Here is a 15,019-nt window from a genome sequence, read left to right on the forward strand (position 1 = left end):
TTTCTTTTTGAAGGGAATTGCTGTGGACCCAATTTTTTGAATCATCATGAAAATTTCCTCTCAAAAGCAAGTTTACCTGTGTAATATATTATGTCACAAAACATACCAGGCAGTTTAAGAAAATAAGTCTGAGTCTTTTCCACACATGAAAATATGATGTCTTGGGAAATCACATGTATAGAGTTATTTAAACTAAAATGTGAAATTGTCAGAAAGTCTGCTTCAGGTCACATTTTTCTTCCATTGAACAAAACAATTTTCTACAGAAGAAATCACTGCGACATGACAGAAAGTCTATATATGGTTTCATTACCTGGGTTCGATGTTGCTGGAAGTCTTTGTCAAGCTGTTTGATTTTTTTTCTTCCTTTTTCTTTGCATCTCAGCTTCAAACTATTTCAGTCCCTGAATACTTTATTTAACTGCAATTATCACTACCATAAACTTATACTTAAAAATATAGTTTTAGGAAAGCTTTAATGATATTGCGCAGTTTAATAAATGGAGCATTTTTCACTTGCTTAATTCCCAGACCCTCAGATATTAAAGAGTTCTTGATAATTTTTATGACAATGAAATACTCAATGGGGGCAGTGGTATTCCTGGTAGCGGAGGGGTAGTAATGAAAAAATATGCCACCAACCCACATCAAAGAAACCTATTTTCACTTCTGAAAAATAAAAAAAGTTACAATGGGTGGACTGAGGATTTTCTCATCATATATCATACACAATTTTATTGTTTAACTCTTGAAAATAAGGTCTTAGAAATTAATTCTGTTTATTGATGATTCATACCATACATTTAAAGAATTAGAAAATTAACCCTAAAAATATGCCATCATGTAGTTCAGCTTCTTAACCATATTCAGCCTAGAAAAAAAACTGAAGTTCTAGAGTGCTCAGATGGATATTCATTAACACAAAAATAGTCTTTTTACTACAAAGTTCATTATCTAACATTCAAAAAAGGAGTGCTCCACAAATCCGACTGTAGAATGATGCATTTGGTAAAAGCACTCTCCTTCATATTTCTAACCAAAAACCTTGTGTAAAATGTTGCGAAAGGGACTGGGATTGGCAAGAATACAGTACTAAGCCAAAGAGACCATTGGAATGCTGAACAGTCATCTGCTGGCCCTGCCCCAGCCCCCAACCACAGTCAGGCCTGTAAACAGGTTCAAAAAAGCCTGAATACTTAGAGTGAACACTGCCTATATCCTGTTATAGAAATAAAGGGCATTATTGGGTCATATGGAAAAAATGTTATATAGGCTGTAGGCTTTATTTCAACATTAAATGTTGTGAACTTGATAACTGTGCTTAAGGTGGTTATGTAAGTTACTATCCTTGTTCATAGGAAATATGCATGGTGGTATCAGCTGTCCAAGAAGCATGATGTACAACTTACTCTCAAGTGTTCAGAAAAATGATTGATAAATAGATATACAGACAGACAGATAGATTGGTAGATAGACGGATAGATAGGATGATTTTGCAAATGTGGCAAATTGTCAATACTGGTACATCTTGGTATCTGGGCGGGGAAAGGGGTGTGTTGGAGTTCTCCGTATGAGGTTTGTATTATTTTAGTAACTGTCTTGTAAGTTTAAAAGTATGGCAAAATACAGTTCCTCAGAAAACTAAACGTTGAGTTGCCCTATGACCCAGCAATTCCGCTACTCAGTATATACTCAGAAGATCTGAAAGCAGGGACACGAACAGACATTTGTACACCAACGTTCATAGCATGACTATTCACAATTGCCAATAACAAGTGTCCGTCAACAGATGAGTGGATAAAAAAATGTGGTATATAGATACGATGGTATATTGTGCAGCAATAAGAAGGAATGAGGTCCTGAAGTACGTGACAACATGGATGAACCTTGAGGACATAATGCTGAGTGAAATAAGTCAGACACAAAAGGAGAGATATTGTATAATTTCACTAATATGAACTAACTAGAATAGGTAAAACTCAGAGTCTTAAAAAGTAGAATATAGGGTACCTAGAGATAGAAGCTAGAGAAGGGGGAGTGGTTACTTAATATGTATAGAATTTTTAAAGAAGTTGATGATAATGTTTGGGAATGCATAGAGTTGAGGGTAGCTCGTCTTTGGAATTATAAGTAATAGTGCCACACTGCAGCAGAATTTGGTTGAAAGGGGTTGTTTAGAGTCATGTATGTCACCAATTAACACTACAGATATAAATAAGTTAATGCATGAACTACTACAAATGTATGACACTTGTATAAACAGTTAATAATAAAGTGGTATATGGGGGAAAATTATCTATTGCAAACTATGAACTCCAGTTAACGGTAATTCTTTAATATTCTTTCATCGACAGTAACAGGTGTACCACACCAATACTAGTGGTTAATAATGGGGGGGATAAGGGATATAGGGTGTTTTGGGTTTTCTTTTTTGTGTCTATATGATATTTTTCTTTTTGGAGTAATGAAAATGGTCTAAAATTGAGTGTGATGATGATTGCACAGCTAGGTTATGATAATGTGAGACACTGATTGTATAAGTTGCATGGAATATATAGTATCTGAATGCATCTCAATAAAATCTGAAAAATAAAAAAAAAGTATGGCAAAATACAAAATTAAAAATTAGCAGTTTTTAAATCCTACTTGCAAACACAACCAATTGCAGGTCTATAAATGTAACCATAATCCACTCTGTTAGTTTTAACATTTTCTCCCCTATTTCTCAATAACACACTCAAAGTATTTATCAGTTTTGGTTGGCAAGCTCTCTATGCAGCTGTTGTTTACTTTTCATTATGGATCATTTCAAACAAAGCAAAGAGAACAATATGAAAAATAATTTGATGTATCCACCAACTAGCTCCAACAACAATCAACATTCTGTTTTATTTTTTAACTTTTAATTTTGAAATAATTTCAAACTTACAGAAGAGATGCAAAAATAATACAAACCCTTTCAGAGAACTCCAACATACTCATTCTCAGATACCCAGTTGCACCAATTTTAATATTTACCCACATTTTCAATTTCTTTCTCCCTCCCTCTCTCTCTCTTTCCCCCACCCTTCTAATTTCCTACCCATCCTCTCTCTACTTACATATCATACTATTTCAATCCAGCATCTATCTCTCTATCTATTTTATTTAATTTAACATTGATATAACAGTATATTCTAATTTTTTTCTTTTGCCCCAATAATATTCTTTTGGGCCGCTGCTCTGCCATTATTAGATCTAATCCTGGATCATGGGTTACATTTAATTGTTGTTGTTGCTTTAGTTGCTGTTTTTTTTAAAAATTGTGGAAACATTACAAACTTTCCCTTCTCAGACACTCCAAAGTATACCATTCAGTGGGATTAATCACATTCACAACGTCATGCTCCTCTCAGTGTCATCTGTTACCTGAACTTTCCCATCAACCTTAACAGAAGCCCTGCACCCATTATGCAAAAATTCCCCATTCCCCCTCCCCATCTCTGTAACCTCTACTCTACTTTCTTTCTTTATGAGTCTGTACATTCCGGCTATTTCATACAAGTGAAATCACACAATAACTGTCCCATTGTGTCTGACATTTCTGTAAACATGATGTCTTCAAGCTTCACCCATGTAGTGGCATGTATCAGAACGTCATTCCTTTTAAAAACTGAGTAGTATTCAATTGTAATTTTGTTTATTTATCCATTCATCTTTTGATGGACATTTTTCTTGCTGGGGTATTTTTTTTCCGGAGTAGTTTAATATATGTTCCATATATCTTGTGATTTCACACATAAATCCTAATTAGCTATACAGTCCATAACTCTACTATATCATACTCTTTCACAGATAATGGCTTTACAAATAACATAAACAAAACACTATTATTGCATCTCACAGAATTATAATTTTCCCTAAAATCACATAAAAACTTCCATGGCCAGTTTCCACCAGTATGCTAAATATAAGGTTAAATTTGATTTGTTCTTATTAGGACACAAACAAGTATTATGCATAGCATTGTTTGAAACATATTAATCCTCTTTTAATATATAACAGTTCCTTAACCTTTTTTATTTTGTCATATTTTTTTTTGTTGAGGAGACTGAATTATTTGTCCTGTAGAATAGCTCACATTCTGGATTTCGCTGTTTGCATCCTTGTACCTGAAGAGGATCCTTTATAGCCAATATTTCTTATAGTTAGATCTATGGACTTGATTAAACTCAGGTTCAGTTCATTTGGCAAGAATATTTCATAGTTGATGCTGCGTATGACTGCATCATAAAAGAATGCACATGACATCTGATTGGCTCACTTTTAGAAGTGTAAAAATTAATCAGTGGATTCCAGTATTCTCATCTGGAATCACACACATTATAAAACTCACCATTAATCTTGTATCTAAATATTTAAAATTGATGTCCTTGTTTACTTTTTTTATTATTTATATGTAATTCCCATACCATATTATTTACCATTTTAAAGTGTGCAATTCAATGTTCTTAGTATATTCACAAAATTGTGCAATCTTCATCACAATCAGTTTTAGAACATCTTCATCACCCCAAAAAGAAACCTTGTACCCATTAGCAGTCACTCTCCATTCCCTTGTTCCCAAGCTCCTGGCAACCACTAGTGTAATTTCTGTCCCTGTGGATTTACCTTTTCCTGATATTGCAAATAAATAGATCATACAATACATGCCCTTCTGTGTGTAACTTCTTAAACTTCGTCAAATGTTTTCAAGTTTCCTACTCCTTGTAGCATGTACCACTATTTCATTCCTTTTCATGATGAATAATATTACATGGTATCAATATACCATATTTTGTCTATCTGTTCATCAGTTGAAGAACATTTGGGTTATTTCTAGTTTTTTGGCTATTAAGAATACTGCTACCATGGATGATTGTATGGTATGTGAATATATCTCACTAAAACTGAATTTAAAAAAAAAAGAGTGCTGCTCTGAACCTTTTTGTACAAATTTTTGTGTGAACATGTATTTTCTATAATTTGTGGCATAGACCTATGAGTGGAGTTGCAAGGTAACCCTTTGTTTAGCTTTTTGTGGAACCGTTAAAATATTTTCCACAGTGTCTACACCATTTTATATTCCCAACAGATATGTAGGAGCTTTCAGTTCCAATTTCTCCACACCACTGCCAACATTTTTTATTTCCCCCCTTTTTATAATTATATCCATCCTAGTTGGTGTAAAGTGGTATTTCATTGTGGCTTTGATTTGCATTTCGCTAATGATTAATGATAATGAACATCTTTTCATGTGCTTATCGGTCATCTGTTTGGAGAGACCAAAGAATCTACAACATGAGAGTCCTGAGTCTGTGAATCTGTTCTGTGCCACTTTGTTCACCTTGGTAAAGTCATTTAGCCTCTGTGGAACTCATTTTCAATATACTGAATCTGTGTCTGTTCAGGAAAAGGAGACAGAAAAAGGTTTTGATTTGGTTCCTGCATAGTTGAATGGCCATTATCCCTGAAGTTAAGGAAGAAAACAAGAAGGAATCCAGAGAGGGGGAGCTAAGGTTCCCAGTTTGGGGCTTTGTCATGTAATCCCACCTGGGGAGGAATCAAAATTCTTTTCACTTTCCACAGTCTATAAAGACAGGAGGATGTGGCACATGATTAACCTAACCCCCACTCTCCACCCCACCAGTTGAATGTTGCTAGGTTTCCAGATATTTCACGTGTTAACCTGAAATGCAGAAGAACAACTGCCCTGTGAAGACAAAGCTCCTGAGGAGCCTCTTTGTTCTTCACCTGTCCTGGAAATTCCCAACATCTGTGCAAACTGCATAGGAACTGGTGAATTAAAAAGGGCCGTGATTCAGAGCCTGAGCCCAAGACTCTTGGGAGATTGCCCACCAGCAGGTAGTCTGGAGTGGAATGGGGGTGGGGTGGGGGGGTGGGACACTGGTTTGTGAAGATCCTCATCTGGGGCCTGGAATGATGCCAAGATATTTGAGTAGTTAATGGCCAGCAACATGTCATTTGTGCTGCCCTGTGGTTGTTGCAGAGGCCACGTGTTTCTTTTACAAGTTTTTATTTAAATGGTTTTTATATAGAGAAAAATTACTGCACGAGCACACACCAATCTTTTAAGGGTGGTTACAGTGGGGAGTGGATATGGGCAGGGGTGATTTCAGTTCTGACTTGAAATACTTCTGAATTTGGGAAAGGATTTTTTGTTTGTTTACTTGTTTTAAATCCCTTCTATCTTTTTAAAAAAATATAACAGACATTACATTTGTCAGTGAAAATAAAAATATCTCTGCAGTCTAAGGTTAGTAACCAAGTAGCAGGCAGGCTGCCAATGGGCTTACGGAGCTCCTTAGAGTGCTGTTTGCCATCTTTCTCTTTGTCTTTCTCTGTCTCTCTCTCCTTAGGGAACAATGTACTGGAAGGCTATATCTCAATTTAACATTTCCTCATTTCTGAGTGGTGGCATTTCCAATCATCTTCGTTTTCCTCTCTACACATTTCTCTATTATGTGAACATTATTTTGCAAGGAGAGAGTATTCCTTTTTTCAAAATGGAAGGAAAAATTAAATGAAGGCTCTGGTCAGGCAGGGGAAACCAGCAAGTCGCTGTGACTCCTTCGGGCCCAGCACTGCCACACCCACCTAGGAGGTGTGGACCCCACTTGAGCACTCCGTGGAAGGCGATGCCACAGGCCCGGGCCCCGGGACAAAGAACCTGAGGTGTAGGGGCCCTCTGGAATATCAGGTCTCAGGAACCGCCAATCACCTGGGGAGGGAGCAGATAGGGCTCTAATAACGTCAGGCCTGTGGATAGTACAAACTTGCACAACATCATCTGCAAATGTCCCTATTTGAGTTTCTTCTACCTGTAATTCGTTTTGCGAGTGTCGAGCGGTAAGCATTCCATATTATTGCTCGGTCTCAGTCATCCTTTGCCCTCCTGCCAACAGGGCCCCCACTCCCCAGCTAGTGGCTGAGATTTTCCCTGGCTTTCCCATGGCCACCGCTCCTCCCAGCCTTCGGGCTTCAGGGCCTCCCGGGGATGCTGCCCACTCTTCCCTGGTCTGGGCCCACACCACGGACACTAGATTCCTCAACCCCCACCCCCAACCCCCGGCGTCCTTTCAAAATCCATCCACTCCCCGGAGGGGGCCCGGGGAACTTCGTGCCCAACTCTGGACGCGCGGGCGCCGCTTTACGACAGGGGCGGGGCGGAGGCGCGGGCGCTGTGGTCTGCGCGGGTCTCAGGCGCAGAGCAGAGTGGGCTGGGCCTTTCCTGTCGGCGCGCGGTTTCAGACGGGTAGGTGTCCACGCCTTGCCTTGCTTGATGCGGGAGGATGCGGTGCCGGGCTGGCGGCCTTTCTGGCCCCTTGGTCCTTCAGCATTCCCGAGCGTGGGGGCCGCCGGTTCCTGGCGTGCGACCTTCAGCAGCGGTGGCTGCAACCCTGCGAGTCTCTACCGTCCCACGCGCTCTCCGCGGGGAGCGCGGGGCTGGGATCCCGGGTTTCGGCGAGGGCGGGAGAGCGCGGTTGCTGGGTTTTTACTGCTGCTCAAGGTGTGTGCTCTGGGAGATGGAGGGAGCGCCTCCAAGTCGAGTCCGGCTCGCTTTCCCGTTTCGGTAGGTCTGGAAGTCTTTCCCTGTGGCCACAGTGAGGGGTGGTGGGGCGGGCGGGGAGTGGAGGCCTGTGGATTCTTTCTTCCCTAAGCCCATTCCTCCTCCCAGCTCCTGGTGGCCTGGGGGCGGTCTGTGTGCTCAGTTGTTTTTTTTCTCTTTAAACGTCTTTTACAATCATTTCAAACTTATGGGACAGTCGCAAAAATAATGCAAAACTCATACAGAGAAATCGAACATACACCCCTCCCCCATACAGAGATCCACCAATTTTAACATTTTGCCATATTTCGTATATCTTTTTATCTTTCAATCCATCTCTCTCTCTTCTCTCTCTGAATATTTCAGAGTAGGTTATATACCTCAGGCTCCTTGAACACATTAATACTTCCATATACACTAAGAGCAAGAGCATTCACTTATGTCACAATTCACCTGCAGTTATCAAGTTCACGAAATTTAACATTGATATAAATCTTTCACTCTGTATTCCAGTTTTTTCATATGTTGCACTGATGTGCTTTTTTTTTTTTTCATACAAAACAAATTGTACTTTCGATTGTTTACAGTACCATTACATAGTTGTACATTCATCACCTAAATCAATCCCTGACACCTTCATTAGCACACACACAAAAATAACAAGAATAATAATTAGAGTGAAAAAGAGCAATTGAAGTAAAAAAGAACACTGGGTACCTTTGTCTGTTTGTTTCCTTCCCCTACTTTTCTACACATCCATCCATAAACTAGACAAAGTGGAGTTTGGTCCTTATGGCATTCCCAATCCCATTGTCACCCCTCATAAGCTACATTTTTATACAACTGTCTTCGAGATTCATGGGTTCTGGGTTGTAGTTTAATAGTTTCAGGTATCCACCACCAGCTACCCCAATTCTTTAGAACCTAAAAAAGGTTGTCTAAAGTGTGCGTAAGAGTGCCCACCAGAGTGATCTCTCGGCTCGTTTTGGAATCTCTCTGCCACTGAAGCTTATTTCATTTCCTTTCACATCCCCCTTTTGGTCAAGAAGATGTTCTCCATCCCACGATGCCGGGTCTACATTCCTCTCCGGGAGTCATATTCCACGTTGCCAGGGAGATTCACTCCCCTGGGTGTCTGGTCCCACGTAGGGGGGAGGGCAGTGATTTCACCTTTCAAGTTGGCTTAGCCAGAGAGAGAGGGCCACATCTGAGCAACAAAGAGGCATTCAGGAGGAGACTCTTAGGCACAAATATAGGGAGGCCTAGCCTCTCCTTTGCAGCAACCGTCTTCCCAAGGGTAAAACTTATGGTAGAGGGCTCAACCCATCAAACCACCAGTCCCCTATGTCTGTGGTCATGTTAGCAACCATGGAGGTGGGGTAGGCGAATACCCCTGCATTCTCCACAGGCTCCTCAAGGGGGCACTACATCTTTTTTTTTTTTTTTTCCTTGTTTGTCTTTTTTCTTTTTTTTTTTTTTTTAACTTTCCCTTCTTTTTTAAATCAACTGTATGAAAAAAAAAGTTAAAAAGAAAACAAACATACAATAAAAGAACATTTCAAAGAGACCATAACAAGGGAGTAAGAAAAAGACAACTAACCTAAAATAACTGCTTAACTTCCAACATGTTCCTACTTTACCCCAAGAAAGTTATATAATATAGCAACATTTCAGTGAACTTGTTCCTACTACATCCATCAGAAATTAACAGACCATAGTCATTTCTGGGCATCCCCAGAACGTTAAATAGCTTATCTGTTCTTCTTGGATTATTGTTCCCCCTTCCTTAATTGCTCTCTACTGCTAGTTCCCCTACATTCTACATTATAAACCATTTGTTTTACATTTTTCAAAGTTCACATCAGTGGTAGCATATAATATTTCTCTTTTTGTGCCTGGCTTATTTCGCTCAGCATTATGTCTTCAAGGTTCATCCATGTTGTCATATGTTTCACCAGATCGTTCCTTCTTACTGCCGCGTAGTATTCCATCGTGTGTATATACCACATTTTATTTATCCACTCATCTGTTGAAGGACATTTGGGTTGTTTCCATCTCTTGGCAATTGTGAATAATGCTGCTATGAACATTGGCGTGCAGATATCTGTTCGTGTCACTGCTTTCCGATCTTCCGGGTATATACCGAGAAGTGCAATTGCTGGATCGAATGGTAGCTCTATATCTAGTTTTCTAAGGAACAGCCAGACTGACTTCCAGAGTGGCTGAACCATTATACAGTCCCACCAACAATGAATAAGAGTTCCAATTTCTCCACATCCCCTCCAGCATTTGTAGTTTCCTGTTTGTTTAATGGCAGCCATTCTAACCGGTGTTAGATGGTATCTCATTGTGGTCTTAATTTGCATCTCTCTAATAGCTAGTGAAGCTGAACATTTTTTCATGTGTTTCTTGGCCATTTGTATTTCCTCTTCAGAGAACTGTCTTTTCATATCTTTTGCCCATTTTATAATTGGGCTGTCTGTACTATTGTCATTGAGTTGTAGGATTTCTTTGTATATGCAAGATATCAGTCTTTTGTCAGATACATGGTTTCCAAAAATTTTTTCCCATTGAGTTGGCTGCCTCTTTACCTTTTTGAGAAATTCCTTTGAGGTGCAGAAACTTCTAAGCTTGAGGAGTTCCCATTTATCTATTTTCTCTTTTGTTGCTTGTGCTTTGGGTGTAAAGTCTAGGAAGTGGCCTCCTAATACAAGGTCTTGAAGATGTTTTCCTACATTATCTTCTAGGAGTTTTATGGTACTTTCTTTTATATTGAGATCTTTGGTCCATTTTGAGTTAATTTTTGTGTAGGGGGTGAGGTAGGGGTCCTCTTTCATTCTTTTGGATATGGATATCTAACTCTCCCAGCCCCATTTGTTGAAAAGACCATTATGGCTCAGTTCGGTGACTTTGGGGGCCTTATCAAAGATCAGTCGGCCATAGATCTGAGGGTCAATCTCTGAATTCTCAATTCTATTCCATTGATCTATATGTCTATCTTTGTGCCAGTACCATGCTGTTTTGGCAACTGTGGCTTTATAATAAGCTTCAAAGTCAGGGAGTGTAAGTCCTCCCACTTCGTTTTCTTTTTTAGAGTGTCTTTAGCAATTCGAGGCATCTTCCCTTTCCAAATAAATTTGATAACTAGCTTTTCCAAGTCTGCAAAGTAGGTTGTTGGAATTTTGATTGGGATTGCATTGAATCTGTAGATGAGTTTGGGTAGAATTGACATCTTAATGACATTTAGCCTTCCTATCCATGAACATGGAATATTTTTCCATCTTTTAAGGTCCCCTTCTATTTCTTTTAGTAGAGTTATGTAGTTTTCTTTGTATAGGTCTTTTACATCTTTGGTTAAGTTTATTCCTAGGTACTTGATTTTTTTAGTTGCTATTGAAAATGGTATCTTTTTCTTGAGTGTCACTTCAGTTTGTTCATTTCTAGCATATAGAAACATTACTGACTTATGTGCATTAATCTTGTATCCCGCTACTTTGCTAAATTTGTTTATTAGCTCTAGTAGCTGTATCGTTGATTTCTCAGGGTTTTCTAGATATAAGATCATATCATCTGCAAACAATGACAGTTTTACTTCTTCTTTTCCAATTTGGATGCCTTTTATTTCTTTGTCTTGCCGGATTGCCCTGGCTAGCACTTCCAGCACAATGTTGAATAACAGTGGTGACAGCGGGCATCCTTGTCTTGTTCCTGATCTTAGAGGGAAGGCTTTCAGTCTCTCACCATTGAGTACTATGCTGGCTGTGGGTTTTTCATATATGCTCTTTATCATGTTGAGGAAGTTTCCTTCAATTCCTACCTTTTGAAGTGTTTTTATCAAAAAGGGATGTTGGATTTTGTCAAATGCTTTTTCAGCATCTATTGAGATGATCAATTGATTTTTCCCTTTCGAGTTTTTAATGTGTTGTAATACATTGATTGTTTTTCTTATGTTGAACCATCCTTGCATGCCTGGAATGAACCCCACTTGGTCATGGTGTATGATTTTTTTAATGTGTCTTTGGATTCGATTTGCAAGTATTTTGTTGAGGATTTTTGTATCTATATTCATTAGGGAGATTGGCCGGTAGTTTTCCTTTTTGTAGCATCTTTGCCTGGTTTTGGTATTAGATTGATGTTAGCTTCATAAAATGAGTTAGGTAGTGTTCCATTTTTTTCAATGTTTTGAAAGAGTTTGAGTAAGATTGGTGTCAGTTCTTTCTGGAAAGTTTGGTAGAATTCCCCTGTGAAGCCATCTGGCCCTGGGCATTTATTTGTGGGAAGATTTTTGATGACTGATTGGATCTCTTTGCTTGTGATGGGTTGGTTGAGGTCTTCTATTTCTTCTCTGGTCAGTCTAGGTTGTTCATATGTTTCCAGGAAATTGTCCATTTCTTCTACATTATCCAGTTTGTTGCCATACAGTTGTTCATAATATCCTCTTATAATTTTTTAATTTCTTCAGGATCTGCAGTTATGTCACCTTTTTCATTCATTATTTTGTTTATATGGGTCTTCTCTCTTTTGATTTTGTCAGTCTAGCTAGGGGCTTGTCAATCTTGTTGATCTTCTCAAAGAACCAACTTTTGGTGATATTTATCCTCTCTATTGTTTTTTTGTTCTCTATGTCATTTATTTCTGCTTTAATCCTTGTTATTTCTTTTCTTGTACTTGGTTTAGGATTGGTTTGCTGTTCATTTTCTAGCTTCTTCAGTTGATCCATTAGTTCTTTGATTTTGGCTCTTTCTTCCTTTTTAATATATGCGTTTAGTGCTATAAATTTCCCCCTTAGCACTGCTTTTGCTGCATCCCATAGGTTTTGGTATGTTGTGTTCTCATTTTCATTCGTCTCTATATATTTAGCAATTTCTCTTGCTATTTCTTCTTTAACCCACTGATTGTTTAGGAGTGTGTTGTTTAACCTCCAGGTATTTGTGAATTTTCTAAGTCTCTGATGGTTATTGACTTCTAATTGTATTCCATTGTGGTCAGAGAATGTGCTTTGAATAATTTCAATCTTTTTAAATTTATTGAGGCTTGTTTTATGTCCCAGCATATGATCTATTCTGGAGAAAGTTCCGTGAGCACTAGAAAAGTATGTGTATCCTGGTGATTTGGGATGTAATGTCCTGTAGATGTCTGTTAAATCTAATTCATTTATCAGATTGTTTAGGTTTTCAATTTCCTTATTGGTCTTCTGTCTGGTTGATCTATCTATAGGAGAGAGTGATGTGTTGAAGTCTCCCACAATTATTGTGGAAACATCAATTGCTTCCTTTAGTTTTGCCAGTGTTTCTCTCATGTATTTTGTGGCACCTTGATTGGGTGCATAGACATTTACGATTGTTATTTCTTCTTGCTGAATTGCCCCTTTTATTAGTATGTAGTGGCCTTCTTTGTCTCTCAAAACATCCCTGCATTTGAAGTCTATTTTATCTGAGATTAATATTGCTACACCTGCTTTCTTTTGGCTGTAGCTTGCATGAAATATTTTTTTCCATCCTTTCACTTTCAGTTTCTTTGTGTCCCTGTGTCTAAGATGAGTCTCTTGTATGCAACATATTGATGGTTCATTTTTTTTGATCCATTCTGCGAATCTATATCTTTTAATTGGGGAGTTTAATCCATTTACATTCAACGTTAAAACCGTGAAGGCATTTCTTGAATCGGCCATCTTATCCTTTGGTTTATGTTTGCCATATTTTTCCCTCTCTCTATTAATATCCTTTATTGTACCCATACCGAATCTCTTTAGTACTGAACCTTTCTCCAAGTCTCTCTGTCCTGTCTTTGTTTCTCTGTCTGTAGGGCTCCCTTGAGTATCTCCAGTAGGGCAGGTCTCTTGTTAGCAAATTCTCTCAGCATTTCTTTGTCTGTGAAAAATTTAAGCTCTCCCTCAAATTTGAAGGAGAGCTTTGCTGGATAAAGTATTCTTGGCTGGAAATTCCTCTCATTCAGAATTTTAAATATATCGTGCCACTGCCTTCTTGCCTCCATGGTGGCTGCTGAGTAGTCACTACTTAGTCTTATGCTGTTTCCTTTGTATGTGGTGAATTGCTTTTCTCTTGCTGCTTTCAGAACTTGCTCCTTCTCTTCTATGTTTGACAGTGTGATCAGTATATGTCTCGGAGTGGGTTTTTTTGGGTTTATTCTATTTGGAGTTCGCTGAGCATTTATGATTTGTGTATTTATGTTGTTTAGAAGATTTGGGAAGTTTTCCCCAAGAATTTCTTTGAATACTCTTCCTAGACCTTTACCCTTTTCTTCCCCTTCTGGGACACCAATGAGTCTTATATTCGGACGTTTCATATTATCTATCATATCCCTGAGGTCCATTTCAATTTTTTCAGTTTTTTTCCCCATTCTTTCTTTTATGCTTTCATTTTCTATTCTGTCATCTTCCAGGTCACTGATTCGTTGTTCAACTTCCTCTAGTCTTGTACTATGAGTGTCCAGAATCTTTTTAATTTGGTCAACAGTTTCTTTAATTTCCATAAGATCATCCATTTTTTTATTTAGTCTTGCAATGTCTTCTTTATGCTCTTCTAGGGTCTTCTTGATTTCCTTTGTATCCCGTACTAGGGTCTCATTGTTCATCTTTAGTTCTTTGAGTAGCTGCTCTAGGTGCTGTGTCTCTTCTGGTCTTTTGATTTGGGTGCTTGGGCTTGGGTTATCCATATCGTCTGGTTTTTTCATATGCTTTATAATTTTCTGTTGTTTTTGGCCTCGTGGCATTTGCTGAACTTGATAGGGTTCTTTTAGGGTTTGTAGACCTATTGAAGTCCTTATCTCTAATTTATCAGATCTACAGCTTCGTGGAGTACACTTTCTCTAACTAACCAGCGGGTGGCGTCCACGAGCCACCTGTTCTCCACAAGCCAATTCTCCCCTGCTTAGCCTTTTTGGTGAGTGGGGGAGTGAGTCTTGTGGGGCCCAGTTGGTGTACCAAGCTTGTGTGTGTAGTTGTTGTTGCCTGCCCTGTATGTGGGGCGTGTTTCTGGGCAGTTGGGGAGGGAGGGTGGCCCTAACAATCAAATCTCCCTGATGATCCTAGAGTTTTAAAGCTGCTGCAATAGTCTAATCCTTCAGTTCAGTCCTGCCACAGTTTGTCTCTGCCACTGACCCACAAGTCTTTGGTATTGGCGTATGGCTCCTGAGACTTGCAAGTGGGCCCCTCTTCCAGGCCGTGCACCCCGGGTCCTCTGTTGAGGGATGACTGTGCTATGTCACAGGTGAGTGCCGTCCCCCCAGGGCAGTTCTGGGCTGCTGGGCTGTGTAGGGAGGCTCCCAGTCTGCTCAAATGATGGCTGAATGGGGCTTTGTTAATTCACACTGCTCCACCTTCCCCGCTCTGGGACATTCAGCTGAGGTTGCAGGGAAGGCTAATGTCCACGCCCAGTTTTGTGGTGTGTGCCTGTTATTTGAAGCACTTCC

At 39.2% G+C, this 15,019-nt stretch overlaps 1 long non-coding RNA gene across 1 annotated transcript in view; it reads left to right on the top strand.

Annotated features, from left to right (window-relative positions):
• Positions 1-7,254: 7,254 nt before the first annotated feature.
• LOC119522765 overlaps positions 7,255-15,019 on the top strand; it is a 159,122-nt gene continuing 151,357 nt past the window's right edge. Inside the window, exon 1 of the long non-coding RNA XR_005214516.1 lies at positions 7,255-7,294. This is a non-coding gene — a long non-coding RNA (uncharacterized LOC119522765). The remainder of the gene's footprint in view (positions 7,295-15,019) is intronic.

Source organism: Choloepus didactylus, chromosome X, assembly GCF_015220235.1.
Source record: "Choloepus didactylus isolate mChoDid1 chromosome X, mChoDid1.pri, whole genome shotgun sequence".
Lineage (NCBI taxonomy): Eukaryota > Metazoa > Chordata > Mammalia > Pilosa > Megalonychidae > Choloepus > Choloepus didactylus.